The 13,348-nt window shown below is 45.2% G+C and overlaps 1 long non-coding RNA gene across 1 annotated transcript; it reads right to left on the reverse strand.

Moving 5' to 3' along the window:
- Positions 1-4,680: 4,680 nt before the first annotated feature.
- Positions 4,681-5,870, reverse strand: LOC118282843. Its single transcript, XR_004784356.2, has 3 exons — positions 5,748-5,870; positions 5,193-5,411; positions 4,681-5,005 (listed from the first exon to the last, which is right to left on the reverse strand). It is a non-coding gene; the product is annotated as an uncharacterized LOC118282843 (long non-coding RNA).
- Positions 5,871-13,348: the final 7,478 nt, after the last annotated feature.

A 13,348-nucleotide genomic window follows, 5' to 3' on the forward strand; every position in this document is an offset into this window, starting at 1 on the left:
TGTATCACAATACATAAACGACGACCGTAGACAGACTAACTCAATATCTCCTGCAGATGATTTAACCCCGTGAGCTCAGGACATTAAACATCTAGAGACAACCGTTGTGTTCTGTTTGAGTGTGCAGCCTCTGTGTTAAAACACACACACACACACACACACACACACAGCTGGAACGCAACGCGGCGCTCTGTCTCACCTGCTGCTGCACTGTGCAGTCGCCCTCGGCGTTGTGGGGGACGTCACCCACCGAACGCGTCTTACCAATCCCTTAAGCTGATCTTAAAGTCTACAACCTTGACAAAAAGCAAGGTCCAGCTCAGTTCTAATTAAAGTATAGTGCTGTGTACGCATCGCTCACCTGGCCATGTAAATGCGGAGGCGGGTAAATCTCCAGCCCTCTGGGCCATGTACAGCCCGAGAGGCAGTTCATGAAAAGATATTGTAAAACGGTGAGGAACACAGCAGATAATTCACAGTTTTTCCCCTCTCTGGTGTGCAGTGAAACAGCGGACATAGCCAGCACGGCGTAGCTGGCCATTTTCTTGCGCGTGGGATCGCTGCCGAGTTTGATATTGAAGGAATAATTTCTGTATTTACCAGGTGGAGAATGGTTTCGGCACGGTGTTTTGACTAAAATCATCTGCAAATAGATAATCATCATCCTCATCATCATCTGACATCAGACGCTTTGCCAGAGTGAAACAGTTCCAGCCAACACACATCAGGGCATCAGGGAGGTGAGCGTGATATATGTATATTTGTATTATATAGCGCTGATTTAAAGAAGTGCTACTGACACCTTATGAAATTGCAAATACAGACAGAGTATAATTACAACATCGAGGCTAGTCTCGCCATGCAGCAGTGTACCTGGAGAGTTGTTGGCTTGTTATGTTGCACCTGACTACAATTAGACTGAATGCATCCAACAGACACACCGCCTGAGGCTGAGGCACACACACACACACACACACACACACACACACACACACACACACAGGCTGTTTATCTGTGCCATCTTAAATGACACATACTGCATACATGTGCACATTTTTCCATGTCCAAATTTGGATGGCAGTGTGTTGTGTGTGTGTGTGTGTGTGTGTGTGCGTGTGTGTGTGTGTGTGCTTGTGTGTGTGATTATCCCTAAACGAGAACCACAGGTGGCTCTATAAACCAGTCTGAGCACTGCTGCTAACAGTGTGACAGGCTGGCAGCCCCGTGTGTGTGTGTGTGTGTGTGTGTGTGTGTGTGTGTGTTTCTACTCTCCGATGTCTCTCTCCTCCCCTGTCTGCAGTATGTCCTCCTTCAAACGTGTCCTACAGACATTGTTCTCTCTAATCCCAGTTACAGTCAACGTGACGTATTCTGCCTCAGATCATATGGTTGTATGTCAAAGGCTCTTTTTTTCTTTTTGTTTGCCTCATCCTGCCTCGTTCTTTAGACTCTTTATGTCCTTAAAGCCCTAAAGTGTGTACTTTTCTGGCGGCATCTGGTGGTAAAGTTGCAGACCACAACCAACTGAGCGCTCAACAGGGGACACTTTATGGCGGCGCACCGCTGATTCCATTTCCGGTTTCCGGCAGCGCCGAAAATTCCACGTGAATGCGACGTATTCTGGACCGTTTAGTTCAACAACTGTATTGAACACGACGTAACAAACATGGCGACTCACACGGAGGTCGGGTCCACCCCATGCAACTATATTTAACTCATTCAAAGTTGACGAAAAAACATTGGTTCTTTGTTGCAGGTGATTTTACATCTATGAACACATAGTTATGGACGACATATTCAATTTCTGTGGGTAAGTTCATCTAAATATTACAAACTGTAGCTTTAAAGAAACGTGTGTCAATGGAAACAGTTTAGTTTTAGCGATAACATTTGACCCTTGTGGCTCTGTAAGGAGTCCAGAGAGCATCTTTTACCAACAGGTGTACCTTGTCCTGATTTTATTTCACTGCTCCGAATTCACCCCTAAATGTATACTAAGATAAGCACTAGAGGTCACACTGACCAAGACATGGGTGTGTTGGAGAAACCAAAAACAACAACCAAGAGAAAATAATACCAATTTCAACAATTGGTGTTTCTTTTACTATGCCAGTGTGGTGATGTCTCCACAATTTTCTCAAAATCATCAATCATTACACTTTCCTTGACTCTTTTATATATATATATATATATATATAATTTTTGAAATATTCAGGCAGGCGGTCTAGGGGAGTAGGTGAAAAATGAGGTCCACTTACGGATGATTCTCCGAGACAGGCCCCTGGCTTCCCAACAGTGCGATAATGATTTATAAAAAACATATTGCTCATAGATCTTGCTGTACGTTTATAAGTAATATTATTTAACATTTTAGTAGAGTTCATTTATCTGGATTGTTTTCTTTATTTCCCACAACAACCAAAGTATTCATGATCCAACATTGGTTTCACCCTTCCTTTTCCTCTTTGCCAGCTCTGTATGAATTCCATCTTTCTTGTCTCTCCCTCATTTCCACTCTTCCTCCCCCTTTTCGCTCGCACATATTCCTGGCTCCTCTCACTCTCGGCTCTCTGTCTTTCTCTCCCTACAGGCTACAGAGGCCCCCCCCCCCCCCTTTTTTTTTTTCCTTTTTTTTTATGAGAACCCTAGATCTCAGTCGCAACTTTACAGTGGCTCAATATTGTATCATCTATCACTCTGCATAGAGCTGCCGGCAAGCATCGGCCTCGGCGGACGTGGGGGAAACGAGATTTACGACAGAGGACGACGCCCTGCGTGTGTGGTGGGCGGAGGAGACGGAGGGAGATGGGGGGGATGCAGTTGGACAGAAAATGAAGACTGAAGTGTGGCAGATAGAGCAAGGCGTACGGAGGGACAGAGCCATGGGCAGGAGGGAGATGGCGAAATGGGGAGGCAAAGTTGTTGTTTTTCTGGGGTGTAAGGAGGAGATGGAGGCGCAAAGAAACCAACGGACGAGGAAGAGAAATGGGCAGAGAAAGATGGATGGAGTGACACAGGGGGGGCTAATGAGCTTGAATGATTGAGTCACAGGATAATGTGTGTGTGTGTGTGTGTATGATAGACATAGTGCTTAAAGGGCAACGCCGGGCTGCGTGTCCATTAGGTGTTTAGTAATGACTGACAGTGTGTGTGTGTGTGTGTGTGTGTGTGCATGTGTGTGTGCGTGTGTGTGCGTGCGTGTTCCTTCAGTAATCATCTGTGGCAGCGTGATTGATGACTGACCGCGGCCGCTGATTAAACATTTAAAATCTTTCAGGACAGAGGAGCGGGAGGAGAGCGATGGAGAAACGGTGCGAGGAGAAAGATGGAGAGAGTCTTAACGGTCAAATGTGAAAATCAAGAAAGAGAATCAAAAAGCCTCTGTTAGCACACTCGTGACTCGAGTCCCTCATGTGACAACGCATCCGGCCTCCGCGTTTTTGTTGTTGTTGTTGTTATTCTGCGTTTGGCTGGCAGCTATAACCACATTGCAGGGTAGAAAAGGCTCTGATCGAACCCGGTCTGATCCACGCGCGGCGAAGGGAAGTCAAGCAGCTGCTGCGGTGACTCCTCACAGCCCCCAGTTTTTATTCATTACCTCCGAGGAGGAGGAGGTTACGTGGTCGGTTCGGTTTGTCTGTTCGTTTGATAGCAGGATTACTCCAAAAAGTAATAAAAAAAAGAAAAAAAAGGTCTCAGGCATGGTAACAGGTGACGACATTTTGGGATGGATCCAAAATTTGGATCCGGGATTTAAGATGAAAAATTGCTCTGCCTATCGGAGGTCTGCGTTCTCTGAGGACTCTCGGGCAATTTTATTCCATTTTCTTTTGTTCATTCCTTCAACTGGAGCCTCCCAGTTGAAGGAATTGTTCAAGAACGGAGTGAAAAGGAAATATCAATTTATTTTTAAAAATGAGACCAGTTATTGGATCTTTGTCCTATGGGTCAAAAGAAAAATGAATAAAACAGGAGCCGAACTGATCAAATTTGCATTTTTTTTGCATGGAAATTTGATTCGTCCTGAGCGTATACTTGTAGTCCACCGTCACGGGGCAACATCGAGTCAGTGATCACTTTGGGCTCAGGAATAAAACGCGTTGGTTGTTACAGCCGAAGTGAAAGACTTACAAGGGTAGCTCAGAGTTTCTGTTAGTCAGTTCTCTGTCAAAAGACAAGTTCACCTTTTTGAGGGATGAGAACGACAGTTCGAATGCTGTTGCAATGCGAGTCTGTGACGTGGCAGAGATATCACGTGAACAGAATGGGTGGATTTATGCAAAGTCATGAAGCACATGTTCGTTCCTCAGTATTTCATTAATGGCCTCCCCTTGCCAAGTCCCTATCTATACGGGATATTCCCACATCACAAGGAAGAACGACACGGGAGGGGTCGCTCTTCCTGCAACAGAGGTCGTGTTCACAGAACTGAGCTAAATAAGGAGAGTAAAACTACCGATATGGAAAATCCAGGTGCTGCCGGTACTTCCTGTCTGTAGGAGCTGGACAGAGATAAACTGTAAAAAAACACACAAGAAGACACAAAGATTTGTAGGGAAATTAGCCCTTCAAGCTTAAAGGGCTAATTAGCTATTTTCTTTAATAGGAACATATCTTCCACCTACACTCCGAACGGTACAGCCACGCTGACACGCTTGCAGATTTCTTTTGTGGCCAACACATTAAAGGAAGTCTACGAAGTTAGGTTCAGACCCGAGTGTCAAAGATTTTTCACTTTTCCACAGTTTTCACCCGGGACTGCTTTGCTCTTCCAGTGACGCCTGCACCGCTGCACGGTGAGACGTTCGTATCGATGCGCATTATTCATTACTATAATTTTTTTGGAAATGCGGAGTCGTTGGCTCGCCCGCCTGACACTTGGAACTGCTCTCTGAGGCGAAGGGGTCGTCGCGGGAGGAACCCCATCGAGAAAGTTGGACGGCGCGGGGAGGTTCCGACAGGTGTGGGACAGGGAGGTGGAGCGGGGGGAGAAAAGGCAATGGGCCTATGAAGAAAAAGAATAAAAGGAAGTCAAAGTCGCCGCGGAAGACGGATGGGTTGAAAAAAGAAGTGTTTTGGAGAGAAAAAGGCGTGACGGACAGAGGCGTGGAGAGGCGGAAACTGACGGAGGGAAAGGGGAGACAGAGAGGCAGATTGTGTGTGTGTGTGTGTGTGTGTGTGTCTGAGCCAACCTCCAGACAGACAGTGGCTCCACTCCGACAGTCTGGATGCTCGACTGTTCTCAGGCTTTCCGATGTAATTCAGCCGTTCCGCCATGTCAAGTTCTCCATCGCGCCTCTGCAGGGTCCGCCACGCCCCCCTTTCTCCTCGCCCCCCATATATGGGCGTCCTGTCCCCCAGCGGCGCTCAAAGGGATTATTATGTTTATGCCCCGCGCCGCTCCACTGACCCTGTGACAGAGAAGAAGGAAGATTGTTCATGCTATCTTTTTTCACCCTGCTTTTCTGGGACGAGTCCGGCGCTTCAGTGTCTGATGTGTGATGTGTGATGTGTGTGTGTGTGATGTGTGTGTGTGTGTGTGTGTGTGTGTGTGTGTGTGTGTGTGTGTGTGTTTACAGAGATAAAGGAAAAAAAACATCTAGTACACACAAAAACACAAGTAAATCTAAGAAATTCGTCCATTCCGTTTCTTGCCGAGCGTTGGACGAGCACCCGGGACGTTACTGCGCCTGACCAGGAAATAGTCCTTCATTTCGAAATCCTTGAAAAAGATTCGCTAGGCTCACTTGGTAGTGCCTGCTTTTCTCCCCGTTTCACGGGAGAGATCACATTGAATTGATGTTGAAAAGTTTGGGTCGCTTCTCTTAGTGATCTCCGTGAACTGAATCAGCAACACAAAGAACAAGAGGCCGAGAGAGAGAGAGAGAGAGAGAAAGAGAGAGAGGGAGGGAGGGGAAAAAAAACAAAGAGGAGGGAAGAAAAAAGAAGCGGGTCTTTAAATGTGTTTGTAGGAAAGCGGCCTGGCGTCGGAACAGACACGCCCCGTCACACAACGGTCGAGACATTAACTTCTCCGCTCTCTCTCGCCCCCCCCCCCCCAGCCATCACTCTTCCTCTCCCTCCCCCGGCTCCTTCTCTCCATCTGCTCCACCGCTGCACCTGGCCTCTCTTCACATCCTCTCCGCTCCATCACTACATGTCCCCCCTTTTTCACTTTCTTTTTGTTTCCTGCCCCGCGTGATTTCTGTTCGCCTGAACTCAGCCTCGCCCTTCTTCTTCTTCTTCTTCTTCTTCTTCTTCTTCTTCTTCTCCCGTTTTTTGCAGCTCAGTGGTTCTTTTCCCCTCCGGTGTGTCTCTTCTTCAACTCGTCTCCGTCTCTGCACATGACACACCCCCCCCCCCCCCCGTCTCTCCTCCCTCTCTGTCCTTTTCACCGTTTCCCTTCATGGCGTCAGAGTTTATTTTTGACATCTTCCTTTCTCTCCCATGTTCTTAATTTCGTCTCTTTCAGACCTTTCATTTCCACCCTCGCCCCCTCTCCTGCCTCTCCGTTTTGGCCCAGCAGGAGCAGGGCCTCGCTTGGCCCCAGAGAGTCGGGCCCGCGGGGTGACAACCCTGTCGCAGCCATATGGCAGAGCACTGGGCGAAAAAGCTCCACACACACTCCGACGGGGGAGACACAGGACAGACCTCGACAGTCGCCCAGTGTGAAGGAATGGGGTGTGTCCCCCGGTGGCCAGCGGGCATGTCCACCACTCATTAGTTTTCCCGCGGAGAATTGACATTATTCTCGAAGCTGCTCGGCTCGCCTCGGATCACCACTCGGAATGCATGAATAGGTGGATGACGTGTATGTGTGTGTGTGTGTGTGTGTGTGTGTGTGTGTGTGTGTGTGTGTCGGTATGGGCGTGCACAAGAAGATTTAGTGAACCATTTCAAATTTTATATTAGTCTAAAAAACACAAACCGCGAAAATGCTTCCTTTGGCTCTAAATTCAGACTTTTTAAATTGTGTGCAATGCATATTCAAGTCCTTCCATTATGGAGAGAAACTAATCTCAAAATGGTCAAAAAAAAAAATGTGAGTTACGAATGAATACAACAATTTGTGTGTAACCACAATCACAAATGCCTGTTCCAATCCACACACAAATACAAAGCAATCGGTGCGAACGTATAAACAGTCTTTACAAATGCGCCCATCGCAAACTGAATAAATATTAATATTTTACGTTCAGATTGCAACATATACACTATGTCAGGGTATTTTACATTGTATCGTCAGGATTTTACAATATGATATAAATTATATTGTTTAGTTGTCTTTTATATGTTTCATAGAATACAAAAACAGCTCCTATTTCTATTCTCGTTATTTTTGTATTTCATGTAGTGTATTTTCACGCCCAGGCATAGCTGGTATGGTTATTTGTTTACATTGAGAAAAATGATGCTCCCTAGTGTGTGTGTGCGTGTGTGTGTGCGTGTGTGTGTGCGTGTGTGTGTGTGCGTGCGTGCATGCGTGCATGTGTGTAACATTAAAAGTTTAGAATGTCACAGAAATATTAATCATTTTGTTGTAGTGAGGAGTACTTACACTGGCTTTCTTTTCTAATAAGAAAATCATTTCTATTCATGTCACCGCCCCTGCCCTGTTCACTGTGTTCCTCACCATTACACACAAACCGACGAAATTAAAAAGATTACTCACTTTTGACAATCTCAGTGTTCCTCTTTGCAGCTGCCCCATCACACTCCATGTAAATGATAGTATCTGCATCCAGCAGAGAACTTGTTTATCCGGCTGGTTTCTGTCCCATTTGTTTATCTCTCCTTCTCTGCAAGTGACAGTGGGCTCGGCCTGCCGATAAAAGACGCTTCAGAACACATTAAACAAATATGACACCGGTGACAACTCTTCAACTCTTACATTCCACTGTTTTCGGCCCATGCAAATCTTTGGTACATTGACTGTTTTTTGCTGGTTGTGGACATAATCAGAGGTGTTGATAGGATAATCATTACTTTGCCGTGTTTATTCGTTTATCTATCTTTACATTCTACATTGCAGTAATCCTATTAATGTAATTACATTAATTTCACAAGTCACTCAGTGCTATAATTCACCACCAATTAATTTACAAAGATCAAATTACAATTACAAACAAACTTAAGGGGGGAAAAAAATATCACTTGAACATATATCAGTGTGATAAGAACTATCTAGAATAACAGAAACCATCTTTAGAAAACAAGAAGAAACAAGGATTGAGTCCGGAGTGGTAGAAAATGAAGCAAGCGTAATAATTAATAAACAATCTCTTGTGGAAGTCGTCATGTTTGCCACTTCGTGTTGAAAACGGTTGTTGCATAAAATGGTCCAGAATGCGTTGCATTGGCGTTGAATTTTCAGTGCTGCCGGGGATCAGCGGTGCGCCGCCAAAAAGTGTCCCCTGTCAGGGGCTCAGTTGGTTGTGGTTTTTTGCAACTGTACAACCAGATGCCGCCAGAAAATTAAAAAAATTACACACTGGGGCTTTAAAAAGGCAACTTCTATGGCCCTAGTGGTTCCAGGTGGTGTTATTTGAAGTCGTAAAGACGCTGCAGTAGCAAGACGCTGGTATGGAGGCAGGTACTTCCTGAAGAAGTTGTCGACACCACTTTGGAGATAACGGAGAAGAAGAAAGAAGTTTGTACAGGTACCCCGACACTGGACTTTGGTTTTACCATCACATCCTAGGCTGGGAACGATAACGACAGAGCCATTCATTGTAGAATATGTGATTCAATGGAGAACCATCCATTTATCTCAATGGTGACACATGAAATTGTGAAATAATGCCATGCTGTACGTAGATAACTTGTCCAACGGATAACCTCTCTTTGTGCTCCGTCGTCACGCACCGTCTCTGCTGCCTTCCGTTAACCGGAGCAACTCTGAAATTCCCTGAAGAACACTGCGTAAGCAACCGCATTAGCACTATGTAAAAATGTGCGCGCGCGTGCGAGTGTTGTTTTTCGAGACTCGCGTGGGCTCATATTAGTCTGAGGAACAAAGCGTTGAGTTTTAACTGGGGCATCGGAACGCAGAAACAAACACATGACAAGGACAACAACACTGTCTTCAAAAAAACAAGCAAACGCCACAACTTCCACTTCCTCTTTTGTGCTGAACCATCAAAGCACAACGCCTCTTGTTTCCTGTGAGCGTGGACGCGTGCACACACACACACACACACACACACACACACACACACACACACACGCAGGAATAACAATAATCCAAACTTCAGGCTGTGTTCTCTTTATGGATCTAATGACTAATATCCTCCGCTCCTCTTTGTCCTGTTCTATGAAATTCACTGAGGGTTTTCATTTTCTCAATGTCGCATTTTTTTCAAAATCTTAAACCCAGGCTGCTTTCCCACTAAATAAACACACATATCATTATATATTCATAATTTCAAATTTAGGGCTGTGGTGCAATGGGTTCAACGTGCTGTAATGTCCAAAATATGCATTATCCCATCATGCTTCGATTCACCTTGTGTTTTAAACGCTCCATTTTAGCTCTTGGCCGCCCAATCTGCCCTCACCGTCATGGTCCTCTGCTGCGTGATTGGTCAGCCGCTTGGCGTGTGATTTGGAAAACGTCAAGCCCCTTGCGCCGAGGCTTCCTGAACGGCTGTAAACGCCGCTGTAGCCATGGTAACGATTCCGTTGGCTCCTGCATGCCAATTTGAGCCAAACTCCCCGGGAGGCGGTTGTGTTATATTATATATTATATATATTTTATATATGTATAATATATTATATTATATTATTCAGTGACATTGACGCCGAGTGCAAACAAGGTGTTTCGGGCTCTTCAGGGCCAGAGTTCTGTGTGAGAAAGATAGACCGTCGTTTGCCGTCGTCCAACCCGGGGTAAGGGGGAAAACCCGACGAGCATATTATAGGAACTTTAATAACAGAGCGGAGAGAAGATGCACACACACGCGTTCCGGAAACACTTCTTCTACTCAGGCAAAATGAGTGCAAACACCTTTGGTGGAGCATGGGTGTGTTGGATGTGTCCCCACCTTCCTCCAAAGTCCATAAACAAATTGCACCGTCGTGATCATAATTCATTTTATGTATAACATGAATGTCCGCACTTAATAAAAAAAGAAAACACACCTCTGTTAAAAACCCTGCTCACAGCACACTGTGCCTCCTTCCTCCGTTTGCGGGTTGTTTACCAAAAGTTTTTTCGAGGAAGATGCTCCTACCAGACCTCCAAGAGTTCTGGTAAGAAGAGCAAACTTTTTGCGCAACGAGGCGACCGTGCAGATGTCTTTTAATGGGCTCTCGCTGCTCACTGAGATCTTAATCTTAATCCCCGTTTCAGTATCAGTATTGTGCGTTAATCTACTTATTCCTTCTTCTATTTTTTTTTAGATGAGAACTGAGTTGAAAATATTAATAATACATTTTGCTGTTGTCTTGGCAGATGGTGTCTCTGCAGCACATCCACAGAGAGAGAGAGAGAGAGAGAGAGAGAGAGAGATTAAGGCCTGCAGACTGATAGAATTACACTTCACTAATTAACTTGAATGAGGCAGCTTGACTCTCAGTGTGTGTGTGTGTGTGTGTGTGTGTGTGTGTGTGTGTGTGTGTGTGTGTCCATAACGTAAATCATTAAATGTTAGGATGAAAACTAGGTTTAAAGTTGAGGTAACGTTAAATTTGAGGGTCAGGGGTCAAGGTTAATGTCAGGGGGAGTTATTTAGTGTTCATGGTGACGGTACGAGAGACGGAGTGACAGCGATAGAGACTGAGAGATGAAGGTAATTGAAGAGACAAAGTAACGCGTGACTAATCATGGCTTTCCATTTCAATTTGTGGAATAAAAACATCTCATATTAAACAAGCGCGACCCCTGCTGCCATTGATATACGTGTGTGTGTGTGTGAGTGATTGAGCATTTTGCAATATTTTGACATGGACATATGCGCACGTCCATACATAGGCCTTGTGCTATCTCTCCCGTTTGAGTCAATTGTCACTGCACGGACTGCAGATGCCTCGCCTGGCTAATGGTTGTTATGGCAACGACGTTCGGCGTGACAGATGCGTCGGGATACGGCGAACCACAGGGGACACACATGGATTTGTAAGGAAGCGCTGGCAAATAGAAGAAGGCCAACAATGCGACGGATGAGGACACAATGCGAAAACCACAGCGGATGAACGCATTCAATAAAAAGAGATTACCGCTAAATGCCAACAAACTGGAACACACCTTTCAATCAACGTTATTCCACCCGATTACAGAGTCAATCATAATTAGGTGTGAATATTACGAATTCCCAACTGCGGAGAATGAAAAATCCAAACAGATGTGTAAATATAAACCAGATCAAAATTTGGTTCGGCTGCTCTAATCTCCGCCTCGATTAGATAAATACATATATATTTATAACAAATTGGCTGTGGCTCCATTCTGAGACATTGTCTGTTTCTGTGGCTGCTTGTATTCTTTTGATTCTTAGCCCAAATCTCACGGAGTGCGACGGGTTCGGACCAGGTTCTGCTCTCTCCTAATTTCTTCGGGCCTGAGGCTCCAGGTTTCATTCTATTCAGAAGTTTCGATTTATTTTTCCTTTCATGTGTACGTAAGTGTCGAGGCCAGGCTTGAGAAATAAAAAGGAAGATTTCTTTTTTTTTCATTTTGCATTTCAGGAGAATAAAGTCCAGCTAAGCCAGAGGAGGATCTTTGGCTGGTTACGTGAAGGTTAAGAATAAAGGATGGATATGATACGGATGCTACTTCAGTATACAGTTGCACCACTTCAGAAACTCACCTTCACACTTCCAAGGATGTACCGCTCCTCTAACCGGATTAAATGGACCAGAGGAGTTTACTTTATTCTTGACATTTTGACCTTTTTCACCTAATGCAAAATGAAAACAAACTTCCTACGCTCTTATTTTTTTTCTCATGCCTGGCCCCAATGCTCTTCCGCAGTATGTGGCCCCCTGGACTCTCTCCAACATATTTCGTGATATACAGAATCCAGGTCAGTATCGAGGCAGAATCTTCGGGGGTAAATATCCTTTCCATCCCATGGTTAAATATTCTGCTTCGCAACATCAACAAGTGCATCACAATCGCTCATTCCTTTTTTCACCTTTTTTGCAAACTGTGTTGAAACAGGTTTGGGTCTTTAAGGTAAGTAAAACATCTGGACAGCGTATGGCTGGTTCATAGCTACATAATCAGTGTAAATATCTAGACGAGTTGGTGACAGCTACAGCCAATCAGAGCGCAGGGCTACTGTGAGGAGGAGCGGGACCCAAGAGTGCAAAAACAACACATTTTTCTTAATTAAAGAAAGCGAAAAGAGACTGACAGAGAGACAACACAGACAAAGGGAAGCACAGAGACTAAACAGAAACGAGCCGAGCCGTCTGATGAGAGTCGCGACAACGATAATCCAAAAATGCTTGCACGTCACGTGACTCATGTAGACTTCAGATAGTCCCGGAAGTTCTTGGCGCGCAATTCAAATGCGTCGCTCAGAGCGACAGAAGCGCAACTTTTGGTAATTAGTAGTCAATAAAGGTATCGATTTACAATAAAGCAGACCGACATGCCTATGTAGTTACTCTATGTAGTTAGTCAATACGTTTAAAAAAAATAATCATAATCATAAATCATAATCCACTTAAATGCTCTAATGCGAGTGTTGATTTGATTCAGATGTGCTGATAATTTACAATCTGATTATTTAAACGTCTCACCCTTCAGAAGTGCAACACAGACGGTCCGTTGACTCCATTCTGCTGCTACTCGAATGCGCTGCTGCTCACTTCCGGGAACTGCTGAGGGGCTCCGTGATCCGCCATCGTGGGGAAAACCACTCTCACACACACACACACACACACACACACACACACACACGTATGTCAATGGCGGCAGAGGTCACGTTTGTTTAATATGAGATGTTTTTATTCCACAAATTGAAATGGAAAGCCATGATTAGTCACGCGTTACTTTGTCTTTTCAATTCATATTGAACTCAGAAAAAATGCCGAAAAAATATATCGAAAAAAAAGAGGCAAGAAAAAAAATAATTAGGCAGCATCTTGCCGCACAGCTGGCTCTGGCCACAACGCCTCGTCCACATCACAGGCAACATCTTCCCTTGCCAGACATCGAGGGACGAAGCGCCTTGCGTGCCTCATCCATCCCTGAATCGCGCCCACATCAGTCTCATCACGTGCCTGTTCCATAGCCTGCACAAGAGGCCTGCGCACAGAGGGCTGCCGGGCTTACACCTTCCACCGCCATGCCGAAAAGAACTCCTCTGTGGGGTTCAGAAATGGTGGGCGGTCAGCGAAC

Source organism: Scophthalmus maximus, chromosome 14, assembly GCF_022379125.1.
Source record: "Scophthalmus maximus strain ysfricsl-2021 chromosome 14, ASM2237912v1, whole genome shotgun sequence".
In the NCBI taxonomy this organism is placed as follows: Eukaryota; Metazoa; Chordata; class Actinopteri; order Pleuronectiformes; family Scophthalmidae; genus Scophthalmus; species Scophthalmus maximus.